Source organism: Nuphar pumila, chromosome 17 (assembly GCF_984573655.1).
Source record: "Nuphar pumila chromosome 17, dmNupPumi1.hap1.1, whole genome shotgun sequence".
In the NCBI taxonomy this organism is placed as follows: Eukaryota; Viridiplantae; Streptophyta; class Magnoliopsida; order Nymphaeales; family Nymphaeaceae; genus Nuphar; species Nuphar pumila.
This window is the reverse complement of record NC_143265.1, coordinates 40,553,409-40,569,362: the sequence shown is the minus strand read 5'-3', so window position 1 is coordinate 40,569,362 and position 15,954 is coordinate 40,553,409.

The window sequence follows — 15,954 nt, the reverse complement described above, 5'->3', positions numbered from 1 at the left end:
TCTATCTGAGACCGTTTACATGCAACAACCTCCAGGTTTTGAGGTTGAGGGGGAGTGTCAAAAGGTGTGCAGATTGAGAAAGGCGATTTATGGCTTGAAACAAAGTCCTCGTGCATGGTTTCAAAAGTTGTTTGAAGTGTTTGGCTTTAATAGATCGGCAGCAGATCATACACTTTTTATAAAGAAAACTAGCTCTGGCATAGTTGTTATGGTGGTATATGTGGATGACATCATTCTTACGGGAGATGATGTGAAAGCTATTGAAGCCACAAAGGCTCATCTTCAAAAACACTTTGTTACAAAAGACCTTGGTTCACTCAGGTATTTTCTGGGTATAGAGGTTGCTAGAAGCCGTGAATGGATGGTTTTGTCTCAACGGAAGTATGTTCTTGACTTATTAAAGGAAACGGGCATGTTGGGAGCTAAACCAGCAAATATTCCCATGGACCATAAAGTTCAGTTGTTTGAAGAAGGGTCAAAACCTGTTGATAGCAAAAGCTATCGCTCCCTAGTAGGGAAATTATTATATGTAACTGTGACCAGACCAGATATTGCTTTAGCAGTAAGCAAAGTTAGCCAGTTCATGGACAAACCAACTGAGGTACACTGGAATGCAACCATAATGATTCTCAGATATCTAAAATCCTCTCCTGGAAAGGGGTTACTGTTCAGGAAAGGTGGAACTCTGGAGATAGTAGCCTATTCTGATGCTGACTATGTTGGATTTGTAGTAGATAGAAAGTCTACCACAGGATTCTGTGTGTTTTTGGGAGACAACTTGATTTCATGGAGAAGTAAGAAACAAAATGTGGTTTCCAGGTCGAGTGCAGAATCAAAATATCGGGCTATGGCCCAAACAGTTGCTGAATTGATGTGGGTTCGCACTGTTCTTAATGATCTCCAGTCTAAGGTTTCCTCTCCAATGACCATGATGTGCGATAACAAAGCAGCAACATATATAGCAAACAATCTTGTCTTTCATGAGAGAACAAAGCACATTGAGGTTGATTGCCACTATGTAAGAGATATGATTCAAGCTGGTCATATCACTACAAAATACCTAAAGTCTGAAGACCAAGTTGCAGATATGTTTACAAAGCCTCTTGCTAGGCCAAATTTCTCCAGATGTTGTGACAAGCTGATCATGATAGATATCTATGCTCCAGCTTGAGGGGGAGTGTTGAGAATAGGTGGTTTTTAGGTTAAGTTCTCCTATATTAGAGGTTTTCTGAAATATTATTTTCATAAGGACTTAGATGTATTTTTTCTGTTTTGCCTCTCATTATTTAATATAGAGAGAAGCCCTAATCTTGATTAACGAGTTTTATTGTGCAGCCGTCTCTCTCTCTCTCTCTCTCTCTCTCTCTCTCTCTCTCTCTCTCTCTCTCTCTCTCTCTCTACACTCACAGGTGGTTGTACACCCCCATCTCATTCTACATGTATAAATAGAGGTAACTCCCTTCTCATCATAACAATGCTTTTTAAGCATTTTATGTGAACGAAATAAATTTATTATTTTTCTTCTTGAGTTCTCTCATTTGCGCCCTTTTATGGGTTATGATTAAGGTGTCATTAATAGACACTTGTGAGCATTTGTGCTTTTGTGAAAGATCTTCATTTCATTACAATAATAACCTATTTCCTCATATCTTGGTTTCCATTTCCCAAGCATGGATCATTGACACTGGAGCAACTAACCATATCACGCATTCTGTCTTATTTTACATCATCTAAATCCATTGAGTGTCCTCTCGTTAAACTGCCCACAGGGACTTCATCTCCCATCACTCATATCAAAGAGGTCTCATTGTCCTGCTTCATTAAGCTTTCAAATGTCCTGTGTTCCTAGTTTTAAATTCAATCAGATTTCAGTATCCAAGCTATCTCATGACTTGAATTATGTTGTGATATTTAATGAAAATTCATGTCTTATATAGGACCTTCGCTCAAAGCAAATGATTGGGATGGGTAGTATGTCGAACGACTTATATTATCTTGAGATGGATGGTGGTACTGCTCTCTCAGCTTCCAAATCTGATTTATTTCTTTGGCATCTTCGGCTTGGACACCTCTCGACTTCACGCTTTCATACATTGATTAATTCAAATAAAATTGATTTTCATGTTTTCAATGATCATTGTGCTGGTTGTCTGATAGCAAAGCAATGTCGTTTAACTTTTCCCAATAGTACTATCACTACCAATGCACCCTTTCAACTTATCCACAGTGACATATGGGGAGTATATCAAACTCCATCCTTATCTAGTGCACATTATTTATCGACAATTGTTGATGATTTTAGACACATGTGAACACTTCAAAATTTTCAAAATTTTATAAAAATTCCCCTTTTGCCCCTGACCCCCATTTTTTGAGTAAATTGAGTCAGTTCTAATATAAATTCCAGTTATTTATCGGATTCACTGGAATCAGAATCCCTTTTCTATATCTGACTCGATTTTGGATTCGGATCCAATGTCAGAACCCGGATCTAAAACCCGTTTTTTGAAGAAATTTTCAAAATTCAAACCCGAATTCTCGGAAAACCCTTCTTTTGTAAATATTTTTAAAATTTTGCAAAATTAGTTTAAAACCCTTTAGTTTTTTGTAACGCCCCAAAAATCCAGGACTTGTAACTTTTTAGAATAGTTTAGAAAGCTTTGAAATCATACAATAATCAGAGTTTAAATAATACTTCAGCGGAAAATGATATTTTTAAAACCACAAGTCAATGGACCTTGAGCGCATTACAGCGTAAACTTTCCTTTTGTCAAATCCCGCACAACCATTGAAATCAAATGGTTTAGAAACGGAGTTTCAATAATTGAGAATTTGTTTGTTGAAACCAATAAGAAGCTTACTAAAACAGTTTTATTAACTCACAGTTTAATAAAAGAGAAATTTTGAAACACACTTTATACCAAATTTACCAACATGTCCTCAGGAGTGAAACGTCAGGGAAAGAGCTCTATCTTGACCTCATCACGCCATCGTGCCATCGCAGACTGTATTACCTATTCAAAACCTGCCCATAAAATGGGTCAGTTTCACTAAAAACTGGTAGGTGCACAGACATGACAATATTGAACATAATTAAGCAGAATAATTTAATATGTCAGGTAGACAGGCAATTATATAGCAATTTAATTTCAACAGATTCACAGAGCAACTATCATGAGCACAATGCTAAAATTATTACAAGCATTTTACTGGCACAAGTAGGCTAACTATTACAAGCAAAGCACTGCACAAGAAAGTTAACTAGCAAAATACAATGCTTCATCAACCACACACACAATTGCATAAGTATTGAACCTGTTGTACCTTATAACTTTCATACGTGCATAACTGAACACATTGCGATCGGATTTAAATAATGTTTTGATATTAACTGGCCAAGCGGGTACGCACAAGGCACGACTCTAGAAACAACCTAGACTGATTCGGGGGTTTATTATGCTATGTATTTTATGATAACCCGGATAGCTAACTGAGTCCGCACCTAAGGGGACGGTTGGTGACCAAGAGAGAAATCTCCAAAGCAGCATAAACAATGGATGCATCCCAAACATGGAGAGCTACCACCTAGGATAATTATGGTAGTCTCATTCCCCTAACTCCGATGACTGGGGAAGCCGAGTCTTTTGCTCGTAACTGCCATTAATGGCCTGTCCATCGAAGTTTTGTATCTTCCTGTCCTCTCTCCTGACAGGAGTCAGCAATTCGAATGAGTACATCAGGGGTAGTTAACTGAAGACCCATTCTACATACTCTGGTCTTTCGACCAAACTCGAGTATCTTGCCGGTGAAGGCGAAAACATCACTTATTTAGGTGATCACAACATTTTGTTATTTGCACCCATCGAGGTTGCCACAACCTACTCATCCAATCATCGCAACGTAAGAAGACGTACTTGTCAAAAAGTACGGTCGTACATGTCAAAAGTACGACTACGATGAAAGGGATATGGTTCAACAAAAGAAACCCCAACAGATATTATCTGCAAAAGAATTAATACAACACAGTCTGGCAAGATAAGTCTTGAATTCACTTCAATAACATTTTTCATATTTCATGCTGCAAGGTCATCTCGGATCTCTCGTCTGATCAACAAAGTACTTAACATGTTGTGCATGTCTAAAAGTATGCTATACTGAACCAGGGAGGTCTGTGGGCTTCTCAAAAGGAACACCCAACACACAACTTCATAACGATCCAAAGAATAAAGGAGTGCTCATTTGGCACGATTCCTCCTTAAAAGCCATAATGCCACATTAAGTCATTCACGCAAGGCACAACACTATCAATCTTGCATCCAAAATTTATCTTAGTATCGACGTGCGACACTAGATTGATAAATAAAGAATGGGTCCTTCAACAGAACCCCACTCATTCATATGCTCATGCCCTTGATCGGGGTTATTCGAATTGGGTCGCAACTCGAATCAAGGTTATAAAATATTTCTCCCAAGTGTGCGGACTTGGGAGGACTCAAATGCAACTTCGAAATTCTGCGAGGATTAAAACTTGACTTTGCAAAAGTTGTGTCATTTGAAGAGCACTGGGTTCGCAGGAAACCCTCTTTTAAAAGAACTATAGCACACAAGTGCAACTTCTAGTGTTTTGAAAACAAGTGATAACAGGATAGGCACAAGACTACATTTATGTAAGTACATATTTACCATGAGTGTGAGCATATGCAGGTTATAACATGTCAACAAACAACTCTCGACTTGCGATGCCGCACATCGAGGGAAAAGCACATAAGTAATACACGAGGTACCAAAACCATACATTGACCACTTAGACAGGCAAAACACATAAAGTCATAAGTAATACATGAGACACGAAATCGTACCTCACTCAAAGGAAATATGTAGGCAGAAATGTATACAAGCAAACAAGGGCATATGTATTTCACGAAGTACGAAACCACACCTCAAATTCATAAGCAACTATGCAAAATAATGATCGAAGAATGAAATTGTACCTCGACCCATGAGCATACAAACATGATAATACGCAATGCAGAAGCAATATAACTTTAAGCATATCTAGCATGGCATCTTAATCATTTCAACTTAAATACGTTCATCAATTGCCCTTTGTGCTCGTGCAGCTGCGTACGTCTACGGGTGTGGATGATACGAAGGTCGGGCCGCGGAGCGTGAACTGGACTCGTTGCGAAAATCTGCAAGAGTGAGAGTTATTATGACGTAGTTGTCAAAAATAGCAGAAGGCCACTGGTAAGACCTGCCCTGCCGGCGGAATCAAAAGAGTGGCAGAGGTATCGGCCCCTGTCTGACCAAACAACAAATGACAGGGGCCTCGGCCCCTGTCTGACAGGACAGCGGATGGCAGGGGCCTCAGTCCCCGCCAGACAAAGCAGTGAATGGCAGGGGCAGAGGCCCCTGCTGGCCAAAACACGAACGACAGGGGTCTCGGACCCTGCCTGCCGAAACAACAAACGGCAGGGTCTCGACCCCTGCCTGCTAAAACAACAAACGGCAGGGGCCTAGGCCCCTGCCTAACGAAAGAAATAAATGGCAGGGGTCGAGGCCCCTACCTCACGGAAATAGCAAATGGCAGGGACTTGGGTCCCTGCCTGACAATATTGGACGATAGGGGCCTCGGCCCCTGCAAAACAATGAATGGCAGGGGCTTCAGTCCCTGCCAGACAAAACGGAAACTGGCAGGGGCCTCGGCCCCTGCCTGACGAAACAAAAAAATTGCAGGAGCCCCGACCCCTGCCTGACGGAACAGCGGCGAAACAAGGGGGAAGGTGCGGTAAGGGGGGTGTCAGTCCCCTGCCACCCTTCAGGTAGGCATAGAGGGAAAATAGAGGGCATGACACAGGCGATATGCCGTCTGTCGGCCCCCCGACAAGCCCTCAAGGAGAGGGAAAGAAGGGAGGAGGGGTGTCGCAGGGGTGACTGGCCCCCTGCAGGCTCACCTGCAACCTCAAGAGAGAGGGGGAGGCGATAGGGGCCCCGTAGGCCACCTGTCGGGCCTCTGATGGGCACAGGCGAGGCAGGAGGGCGCGGCAGGGACCGTGCGCCGCCTGTCGGCCTCCCGGCGAGGTGACAGAGAGGGGAGGGGGGGGGTGAGGAGGAGAAGAGGGAGTACCTGGAAGGGGGGAAAAGAGGGAGGTGAAGAGGGAGGGCACGGCAGGGGCCATCGGCCTCCTGTCGTGCCTTCTGGCGAGATGACAGAGAGAGAGGTGAAGGGAGGAGGCAACGTACCTGGGAAGAGGCCGACGACGATGGTTGGCGTCGTCGATCGGCGTTGGCGGGGGGTTGCAGCAGCGGCGGCACTGGAGGCGTGCGCAGGGAAGAAGGAGACGCAAGGGGGAGGTGTGCCTCCCCTTGTCCTCCACTGGTGCTCTTAAAGAGCTCGGGGGAGGATGCGTGAAATCGGGAAACCCCGATTTCCATCCTTATCGGGTTGAAAAAGGGGGGGGGGGTTGCGGCGCACAGGGGAAAGACCTCCTGTGTCGGGTTTTTTTAAAAACCCTAACGACAATGGGCCTGGGTCGGGTCCGGACCCGACCCGACCCGGCTCCGATAAATTTTTATTTTTTTTTTAAATCTGGGTTTTACATTTTTAGAGTTTTATTTCAAAAACACAAAAAATACATAAAACACAAAGAAAAGAACAAAAAATCAAAATAGAAAAGAAAAAAATACAAAAAATGGTTTAAAACCCCTTTTGTAAAAGTGTAAAAAAACCTTTTAGAAAAACCCTTTGAAAACGACCACCATTTTGAAAATTTCTAAAAAAATAGAGGGACCCCTATTGTAAAATGCGCAACGGCTTCTTCCTGAGAAACCATCGCAGGGGATCAGAGGGCAAACCACCCTTCGATCGGCTGCTCTCGCCTCATCCGTCGATCCCCTAACCGCTTCTCTCCTCAATCTTTCTGCCTCTCCCTATATAATCAAACCTTGAAGAGGCAGAGAGGAGGATCCATCCTCCACCTCGCCATCGCTCTTCTCCTGAACCTTCTCCTCCTTCATTCTTCCCTTCCTCCTCCTTTCATTTCTCCTTTCCCCTCTTCTCACACTCGTTTGACTAGAGAAAACCAGCAGAGCAGCATAAGGCAACTCGGTAAGAGCCTCACCCTTCTATTTCTCTTTGTTATTTCTGATTTTGTTTTCTTTTTTTCCTTTCTTTCTTAGTTTTCATGTTAAATCGCTTCATTAGAGCACTATTGTGGTGTCGATTTTGCATATAGCAGATACTGATCCACACATTTTGTGCAATATCAATTGAATCTTCAGATTCCGACATTTTCTTTCCTTAGTTAAAAATTTTCTTTAGTTTTTTTGGTTTCTTGTTTTCACCACGCATTGCTCTGTCATTTTTTTTTTTCGTATCTGCAATTCATATTTTCTGAAAATATGTTTGCCTTATCTGCGAATTGAAGTGATCAATCATTTTTTTTTGCGATTTCTATCTTCTGGGAGTGTACTTCTACAAATTACGGCTCAAATGTACTATTCATCTGGATGATCTGCGTTTCCTGGGGTGATGTCCCTGCATTTTCATCATAGGCATGTGTTTATGCTCTGTTATAGTATAAATAGTAAATACACGCTTTCATCCTTTGATTGTGATCACTTTGTACACCTTTTTCACTAGCATTGTGTTTTGGGGTTCTGATTTTTTTTTTTTTACTTGATGGTTGAGGAGATTTGAATGTGAATCTTGGAATCACATTCCATTAGCATCACACATCTCTCAGTTTCATCAATTGGTGTTGTGTGTTTTTTATCAATCGTCGATCTCATTTGACACAATTATTTGTTTCATGGAGAGCGCATTTTATCTTATCTGCATTCTCTATGTTAGAGCTAGATAAATCCGCTTACATTCGATATTAATTGTTGTCAAAGCATCACGTCTCATACTGTGCATACTTTGTGTCTTCATCACTCTGGCTACCTCTTTTCATCACCCATCTCCATCTTCTGTAAGATGCACATTTATACTGCTACAGTTAGATCACCAGTGTGCTCGTTGGTTCCCCTTTGGAATCTGAAGCATCCACCTCCAAAGATATTGGCTCTCGCATGCCTACAAAGGTTTGCTGATGTAAGTAAGGAGATGATAGAATCTTCAGAAGGTATTTCTTGTAATAACCGAAAATTTTATGCAAATTTTTACGCAATTAAGTAGAATTTATGCGTTTTGGGCCTAGGATCCGCTTCCCGGATCCATAAGAATCATACCTATGTAAATTATTATATATATACATAATAATAAAAGTAAAGAAATAAATAAAATTATTTTGGGTTTGATTCACAGTTGGACCCATTTGGATCCAACCTGTGGATCCACCTTTATAACATAATTGGATCCACGTTCAAAACCGGACTCGAATCCACGTTCAAAACCGGACTCGAATCCACGCTCATTATGGATCTAGCATTAAAGAGCCAACCCGGATCCACGCTAACAGCGGATCCATTGTCGCGGGTTGCGAGGTTTGGACCCGTGCCCGGTTGCACCAACAACGACTTTAAAAAAAAAAAAATTGTGCCCTAACACGATTTCTGCAAAAGGGGAGGCGCAGAACCGTCGGGGGTGAGGGCTTATCCCCTCCTTCCTTTTCGGAAAGGGGAGGGGGTTCGCCTCTCGTTAAAAGGGGGAGAGAGTCTCGCCCCTCTTTCTCCCACTATGTCTCTCTCTCTCACGTTTGGCGTGCGACTGCAAGGTCACCAGGGTAGGCCGACCTCTCCTTCGTTGTAGCAGCAACCATCTCGCTGGAAAGAAAGGTAGGTTTTCCTGTTTGTTTTTTATGTTGGGTATTATGTGGGTCAAGCATACGATGAGGGTGTAGTGAATCCCAAAATCCGAAAGGGACTTTTGGGTATTTGGGTTTTTAAGCCACCAGAGATGCCAAATCCGTGATTTGAGGATTTTGGATTATCGATAGTAGGAGTCCTTATGTTGGGTGTGGGTTTAGGTTTCGGCTGCTGTGAAAAATCTAGATGCTACAGGGGTGTTCGAATAATAGAGAGGGGTTTTCAGATTTCTGTTAAGGGCATATACCCTGATAACCGTGACCTCCCAATTTTATTTCCCTAATTGATTCCTGAATTAGTGTAAGTTCTAAAATTTTAATACTTAGGATGTCTTAATGTGGTGATTTGTTTATATGCATAAATTTTTAGTTGAGTTAAATGCCTTTAATCAGCCTTGACATCTATTATGTGATAGTAAGGTTTATCTGTCAACTGTTGGAGTTAATTACATTTCAGTTGTATTCAAGTCTTATAAGTATCCTTGTCTGTATTTCTGCAGCACACTTACATACCTAGTTCATGACAATTTGTGTTATGCACATTATTGCACACGTACATGCAGACATGGGAATATTACTTGTAGAATTTTCTTTCACCACTTTCTTGTTCACACATGAAAAGAACTTCCATAGAGTGTACATCTGCCTTTGGGTGTTGGAGCGTATTCGGTGCTACTTACAGTGTCATGCTGTTAGACCCAGCCGGGCGTTCGGCTGGGTATGAGCTGGATGGTTTAGTAGAGAAAACATGGAGATAAGTAATTGTTAAAATGTATCTCCCAAAATCGTTGATGTAAATATAAATATATATACTTATATAAATAGAGATACATATACATATAATATATATATGTATATGTATCTCTATATATATAAATATATATATTTATATATTTTTTTTATTTACCCGATAAGGGTATTATTGTAATTTCCCCTCTTGCGCATATTCCATTTGGAATATGTTGTACTTTTCTTTCTTTTTATTTTTTGTATTTTTATTCCTTTTATTTTTTTGCATTTACATAAAAGGTGCATTGGGGATCCCCCAATAGAGTCGTTGGGGGCCCCCAACGGTCACAAATGTGACCGTTGGGGGCTCCCCAACGACTCCTTTGGGAGCCCTCTTGCACCTCCTCTTTCTTGTATAAATAGGGGTGTTGCCCCTTGTTTTCCCTAAGCTTGAGAGTCTCAAGCATTTAGTTCTTTCTATAAAATACATGTCATTCTGCATGTTTATTATTTTTACGCTTTTGCGTACTTTGCTCAAGTGTTATGAGAGTGCCTTTGTGCACATCTTTTCTATATTATTTGTGCTTGTTTGCGTATTGTCTTTTCATAGACAATTTTACATGGTATCAGAGCAAGGTTGATTATTGAAGATCGTGGGATTCTCCATTTTTGAGTGCCTCGAAAAACGTGCCTTCCGATCTTTGAACTTTGAAGTGGTGGATCTTTCTTCTCAAATATTTTAGAAGAATCTTGTGCAAAGTTGGTGTTGGAAATATTGTGTTGGTACGTTTTTTTATCTACCTCTTTACTCTCTAATGGGCGAAAAAGAGTCCCATTTTGCTCTTGGTTTCAAATTAAATGGGTCCAACTATCATGTTTGGGCCGGAAATATGGAGGCTCATATAAAAGGGAAAGGCCTATGGGGATATGTACTTGGCACAATTCTGGAACCGGAACCCAAGATTACAGTAGTAAATGGAGGCGAAATCAAGATTCTTGAGGGAGAAGAAAGAACCAAAGTCCTTGAAGAATACTCCAAGAAACACGATGAATGGGAAATGAAGAATTTCAAGATTCTTTCATGGTTTTTCTCATCTGTGGAAACCAAGATTAATGCCAACATTATTAAATTCAAAAAGGCATCAGAAGCTTGGCATTATCTTGAAAAAATGTACACCTCAAGGGATCTCTCTCATAAGTATTACCTTCAAAAGAAGGATATCTCCCTTACTCAAGGTGAAATGACGATTAGGGAATACTTTGCCGATCTTTCCTCTATTTGGGATGAGCTTGCAATGCTTGAACCAAAATGGAGTGGAGAGGCAATTGAGCTCCGTCACAAGCAACTTGAAGAAGATCGGTTCTTCAACTTTTTGAATGGGCTAAGGCCCGAATTTGAACAAATAAAGTCATCTCTTCTTTCCTCTTTTTCTCCCCTTTCTCTTGACGATGTTCTCACCAAATTAAGTGGTGAAGAGACTCGTATGAATTTATGTAAACAAGGACCAAATGTTCTTGTGGTCCCTTGTAATATTGAAGAAAATAGTGAGGTCAATGCCGTATCCAAACCCAGAAACAATGTAAGAACCTATCGTCCCCCTCACTTTAAATTTCAAAATCAAGGTGAAAATGGTGGTCAAAGAGGAAGAAGGGACTATAGCAAAACTATTTGTCATTTTTGTAAAGAACCGGGGCATATCAAACCCGTGTGTCCCAAATGGAAAAAACTTCTAGCCATGGCTACCACTGGTGTACCGCAGAAGAATGAGGCATCTTCGAGTGGGACCCTTTCTATAAATCAAATAGTGGAAGCTCTTCAACCTCTCCTCAAGGGATCTACCTCTGGTGCGGCCGTATCCACTTCTTCCTCTCCAGGTAAAATCTCTTGGCTTTTGGACTCCGGTGCATCCTTTCATATGTCCCCAAACATTTTTTCACTTTCCGATTATTCGAAAAATGGTTCCCCATCTTATATCTCCACTACTGATGGAACCTCTCTTGAAATTAAAGGAATAGGTAATTTTGAAACTCATGAATTTTTTATTCCAAAAATCAGATTTATACTTAAACTTCACTTAAATCTCCTCTCTGTTTCTCAACTCACGGACCATGGCTGCGATATTAAATTCTCTTGTGATAAATGCTTAATACAGAATCGCCAGTCCGAGAAATTGATTGGGGAAGGCTTTAGAAGAGGAGATTTATACTATATGGAATCTCTTCAAGTTCCAAAAGTTTTGTATAATGTTGCCCGACATAAAGATATAAATGTGTGGCACAAAAGACTTGGTCATCCTAATATCACCAAGTTATCATATTTACATTTTGCAAAATACCTATGTAAAAGCTCTTTTTCTTGTAATGACTGTATTCTCGGAAAAATGCGAAGTTTACCTTTTGAGCAAAGAACTATGTTCTCTTCTAAAACTTTCGAAATTATTCATTCGGATGTTTGGGGACCTGCACCTGTTGTTTCAAAAGGAGGTTTTTCTTATTACATAATATTTGTGGATGATTTTTCCAGATATTCGTGGATATATTTTCTTAAGTTTAAACATGAAGTGTTTTCGTGTTTTAAAAATTTTCATTCAATGATTAAGAATCAATTCAACAGCAACATAAAGATTTTTAGAAGTGACTCTAGAGGAGAATATCTCTCCAATCAATTCAAGGTATATCTTGAGGATCACGGAATTATTCACGAAAGATCTTGTCCTAAAACACCTCAACAAAATGGGTTGGCTGAAAGAAAACATAAGCACATTATTGAGACCACTAGGACCCTTTTTATATCTCAAAATATTCCTAAAAACTTTTGGGCTGAAGCAGCTCTTGCTTTTGTTTATTTGATAAATCGCTTACCATCTAGGATATTAGGAAAAATATCTCCCTTTGAGGTATTACATAAGCTTGAACCTGATTATAATAGGTTAAGAGTCTTTGGATGTAAGTGTTTTATACTTACAGGTAAGAATGACAAGCTCTCTCCCAAGGCTATTCCTTGTGCCTTTCTTGGTTATTCCGAAACTCAAAAAGGTTTTTGTTGTTATGACCTTAGAGATGATAAGCTATATGTCTCTAGAAATGTAACTTTTTTAGAAAATGAGAGTGGTTTTGAAAAAAATGTTTCTCAACAAGAAAATTTTGATTACTCCTTATTTGACTTATTGTCTAGTAATGATGATATATCTAGTGATGATGAGGTATCATTAAACCATGATGAGGAAAATGATGCAGATATTGGTGAACATAACCCACTCAATGAACAAGAAAGTAGAGTTCCAAGTGAGCCAATAACCTACTCTCGTAGAAACCAAGACACCTTTAGAAGTGCTATTGATCAATATAGTGAGCTTTCTCCTATTCTTGACCATAGAAGATCTGAAAGGAATAGAAGACCTCCAACTCGTTTTGTATCTTTTGACTCTTTTTCACCCCGATATAGGGTTTGTCTTAGTGTCATTCACTCTTATTTTGAACCAAGAAATTTTGAAGAAGCTAAAAAATGTATAGAGTGGCAAGAAGCCATACAAAGTGAACTTAATGCTCTTAAAAGGGCAGAAACTTGGGATTTTCAAACTCTACCTATAGGAAAGAAAACTATAGGCTGTCGATGGGTCTTTAAAGTTAAAACTAAGAGCGATGGTTCTCTAGAAAGGTATAAAGTTTGCTTAGTTGCAAAAGGGTATGGGCAAGAGTATGGAATTGATTACGAAGAAACATTTGCCCCTGTAGCTCGAATGGTTACTGTTAGGTGTCTTATTACTATTGCATCTATTAAAAATTAGAACATTTTTTAAATGGATGTTAAAAATGTCTTCTTAAATGGTGATCTTAACGAAGAAGTGTATATGGATGCCCCACCAGGCATGATAATTCCTAAAGATAAAGTTCTTCGTCTTCGTAAGGCTCTCTGTGGTTTAAAGCAGGCCCCCAAAGCCTGGTATGATAGATTTACCAGTGTAATGTTGGAAAATGGTTTTTCCTCATGTTATACTGACACTGCTTTGTTTACTAGAAAATCTAATGCAGGGATTGTAATTTTGTTACTCTACGTTGATGACATGTTAATTACAGGGGATGATGTTTAAGGAGTCAAGGGTATTAAGTCCGTCTTGACTTCAAAATTTGAGATGTCAGACTTAGGTTTTCTGACATATTTTCATGGAATTGAGGTTGCCTATTCGCAACGTGGTTATTTTCTATCTCAGTCCAAACTTGCCTGCGAGATTATTGACAGGTCAGTTATTTCTGATGACAAAGTATGCAAAACTCCTGAAGTTGTGGGAGCAAAAATGAAGATTGACGACGGTGTTCCTCTAACCGATCCTACTCCTTACAGGCAGTTGGTCGGTTCTTTAATGTATCTTAGCATTACTCGACCCGATTTGTCACATGCTATACACATCGCCAGTCAGTTTCATCATGCTCCTACAACCGTTCATATGAGTGTTGTGCTTCGCATCATCAGATATTTGAAGGGAACGATAAATAAGGGAGTATTCATATCCTCTTCCTCTGAATTGAAATTGTTTGCTTATACTGTCTCAGATTGGGGAGGTGACCCTAGTAACTGTCACTCCACCACTAGTTTCTGTGTTTTCTTAGGTGAGTCCATGATCTCATGGCGATGTAAAAAGCAACAGAAGGTCTCCCTGTCATCCACTGAAGCCGAATATAGAGCCATGGCATCTACCACCATGGAAATTGTATGGATTCGAAGTCTTTTGGAAGATATGGGAGTGTTTATCAGAGAACCAAAAAAGTTATGTTGTGACAATAAAAGTGCAATTTATATTGCCAAGAATCACACCTTTCACGAGCGAACAAAGCACATAGAGATGGACTGCCATTATGTCAGAGAAGAATACTTGAAGAAGGTCATTGATCTACCATACGTAACGTCTGAGTATCAGCTTGCTGACTTCTTCACCAAAGCTCTATGTTCGCCCAGATTTCATTTCCTCCTTGGCAAACTTGCGATTATCACACCGTAAGTTTGAGGGGGTGTTAAAATGTATCTCCCAAAATCGTTGATGTAAATATAAATATATATACTTATATAAATAGAGATACATATACATATAATATATATATGTATATGTATCTATATATATATAAATATATATATTTATATATATTTTTTATTTACCCGATAAGGGTATTATTGTAATTTCCCCTCTTGCGCATATTCCATTTGGAATATGTTATACTTTTCTTTCTTTTTATTTTTTGTATTTTTATTTTTTATTTTTTTTTGCATTTACATAAAAGGTGCATTGGGGGTCCCCCAATAGAGTCGTTGGGGGCTCCCCAACGACTCCTTTGGGAGCCCCCTTGCACCTCCTCTTTCTTGTATAAATAGGGGTGTTCCTCCTTTGTTTTCCCTAAGCTTGAGAGTCTCAAGCATTTGGTTCTTTCTATAAAATACATGCCATTGTGCATGTTTATTATTTTTACGCTTTTGCGTACTTTGTTCAAGTGTTGTGAGAGTGCCTTCGTGCACATCTTTTCTATATTATTTGTGCTCGTTTGAGTATTGTCTTTTCATAGACAATTTTACAGTAACCACACCAAGATACATGGTGTGCATGTATGTTGATTTAAAATTCTTTCACAGGTTTTTCTTAATTTATATATGTAAAATTTTCTCCTGTGTAGGTGTGTAACTGTTTCTAAATTGTTGAATGTTTTAGCTACATACTTGCTCAATAATCATGCTTCCTATCAGAAATATGACTTTGTAATTGTTTCTATAATATATATATATATATATATACATTAATGGGTGGGTAACTGTCCAGCCTCGACAGCACATACAAGCTGGGCTGGGCCAGTGCAGGTACTGTTAGGCCCCAGCCGACTGGGTCGGCTGGGCTGGCTCAGTTATCCGGCCTGTTAGCCAGACCCGACCCAGCTGACTGGTGTCGGCTGAGCCTGGTTGGGACCTGAGTCTACTGGGTCGGCTGGATGTGAATCTCTTGATGAAGAGAGACCTTCGTACTTTAAATACGTTTGTAAATATATATAAATATATGTGTTAAGAATCGGTATTTGCATGTTGTCTGTACTTGACCAAATTATGCAGAAGATAGGCATGCACTTAATAAAATTTTGAGTTGTCAATCAGGTGGAGCTTGATAGAAATTTGTGTTGATGGGCAGATGACATTTCCAAACCGAGCTAGGGCCTTGATAGTTACACACATTTGAAAGAATATGTGCATTTGACGTTTATTTCAATGAAAAACATGCATTTACAAGTACGTGTGCACATGATGGGAATATGCACTGATATGCTTACGCAATTGTTGTTAAGATCATGGAATCGACATGTGTTGGGTTGCTTTTCATATATGTTTAATTGCATCACCTAAACTACACAGGTTAATACTCAGATCACAGCGTATGTTGAGAAA